The 2,518-nt window shown below is 37.9% G+C and overlaps 1 non-coding gene across 1 annotated transcript; it reads right to left on the bottom strand.

Moving 5' to 3' along the window:
* Positions 1-1,575: 1,575 nt before the first annotated feature.
* Trnam-cau (transfer RNA methionine (anticodon CAU)) lies at positions 1,576-1,647 on the bottom strand. The gene has a single exon. It is a non-coding gene; the product is annotated as a tRNA-Met (tRNA).
* Between the last annotated feature and the right edge of the window lie 871 nt (positions 1,648-2,518).

Raw genomic sequence — 2,518 nt, 5'->3', positions numbered from 1 at the left:
ATATATATGGAGAGTGAAAAAGAGCGAGAGGGGGGAGGGGCAGAGAGGGACAGAGAGAATATGTGTACATACGTGCAAATAAGCATTCACGCAAGCAAACTGAAGGGTTTTTAAAAATTCTCACATAGATGTGTATGTTTGTATTTATATTTGTGTGTTTGAGATGGTATGTGACATAACGCATTTCGTTTTAAAGTACATACCTACAATACAACACAATGATAGATCGACAGCGTGCAAACACATCACGCCAGAGAACATACACAGACAACCTTACATTTACTGAATCACACGAACATACACGCTGACGCAACCATACACACATTCATATATACATATTGATTCGCAAACAGAAATTATATGTACGTATGTATGTATGTATGTATGTATGCATGTGTGTCTATAAAAATGTGTGTCTGTGTTCGTGTGTGTGTGAGTGTTTGTGTCTGTTTGTATGCACGAATTTATAAATATTTACCGCGATTTGATTACGACATATGTGTATCGAGGAGTTATTATTCAGTGCACGTCAATTCCAACAGCAGAACAGAATTTTAAATTGCGACATAATTTTATGCCATCCCATTCAACCGCCTCTCCTATAAGCTTCGTAAGCAGCAGCGGAGAGAGACTGCGAAGAACAACAGCAACAACAATTGCAACAACAACAACAACAACAACGACAACAGCACTAGCAACAACCCCAACACAAAGAACAGAGGTAATCAGAAAGAAGAAAAGTGCTAAAATATAATCACACAAAATAACAGTAAAAATATAAATATAATGCCGAGAGGGGCAACGATAAACGTAAAGAAAACCAAAAGCAACAGATTTGGCGATGACAACTACAATAGTTATAAAGTAATAAACGACTCCTCAAGTTTAATTAAATGAGTTTGCTGTGATTACATAAAGGAACTAACGCACGTGATTCAGAACACATAGGAATTCACATGAGGAGAGACAGAAATATTTAATCTCAATGCGGTGAGCTGGCAGAAACGTTAGCACGCCGGGCGAAATGCTTAGCGGTATTTCGTCTGTCTTTACGTTCTGAGTTCGAATTCCCTTGAGGTCGACTTTACCCTTCATCCTTTCGGGGTCGATTAAATAAGTACCAGTTACGCAATGGGGTCGATATAATCGACTTAATCCCTTTGTCTGTCCTTGTTTGTCTCCTCTATGGCTTGTCTCGTTTCGGTGCTGACGCGGAATCGCTGTATTTCTATGATTTAGTGAAATGTAACCAACGATAATTTAGAAATTGCAACCGAGAGTAGGCCGGAATAATTCTATATCCTAAAGATTGAAGTCCTGCTTTTGTTGTCGACTTTCCTACTAGGGCTGTTAGCTATTCCGGTCGTTCAATGACCCCTTGATGCTGCACAATTTTCGCCTGAATAAAATAATTCTTACTCATCCCCGTACGTTTGGTAACAATTCGACCGTTAACCACTTACCAATGAATATTCAATTTTTACTCACCCCTGTAGGTATACATATATGTACTTAATAAATTTATACACAGATAAATTTCTAGTTATAAAAGAATCAAAAATAATACCTAATTCTTAGCAGAGCGTAGTTTCGATCTACGGACCTCTGGGTTATGGGCCCAGCACGCTTCCACTGCGCCACTCTGCTTCACAAGAGCAAAAGTTATGAATAATGTATTATTTCTTGCATTGTCTGTTCTGTGCTATAGTAATTCTATTACATTATCCGTCATATGTCATTTATTTGCTGTATATTTATCTCTATGCATTGTGTTACAGTAACTGCACAATACATGCGGCAGTACTGGGGTATTAATTTACTTATTGACATTCGCTCTGGTGATATTTCGAAATTCAGGTTTGACAAATGACATGCATAAACCTATATGTTCCAAATTGTCTTGGATATCTCTTCACTGCAGTTTTCAAATTGACCAGAATTCAATAAGTGTCTCTTTGCATATCACTGTCACCCAATAAACTTATTCATAAATTTTCCATGACTTCCATCAGTGAAAATGAAGAGTTCAATACATGACGATATAAATATGGTCTTTCCGTTTTTAAACCAGTGACCCTTACAAGTGTGCCCTCCTACGGGAGGTACAACGTTACGCTAGGGATATTTAATAACATTACTTAAGCATTTAGAAAATACATTCTAATATTTGGAATGTCATGGATATATTTTTATTTATAGTTTATTTACACCAGCGTGTCTCTGCTTTAGGAGCTTGCTTCGCAACCATGTGGTTTCGGGTTTAGTGTTACTTCGCCAAGTGTCTTCTATTATAGACCAGGGACGACCAATGGCATATGAGCGAATTTGTTAAACAGAAACTGTGCATAGGACCGACCTATATAGATATTTGCGTTTATTTGTGCTTGCATATATTGTATCTGTGAGTCCGTATGATTGCGTTGTGCATGTCTTCCACTACTATTCGATAGTTAGAAACACACCAACATCGGTTATCAAGCGATGTTGGGGGGGGGGGGCAAACATAGACACACAAACA

This window comes from Octopus bimaculoides, chromosome 5 (assembly GCF_001194135.2).
Source record: "Octopus bimaculoides isolate UCB-OBI-ISO-001 chromosome 5, ASM119413v2, whole genome shotgun sequence".
NCBI lineage: Eukaryota > Metazoa > Mollusca > Cephalopoda > Octopoda > Octopodidae > Octopus > Octopus bimaculoides.
This window is presented reverse-complemented; position numbering and strand designations above follow the sequence as displayed.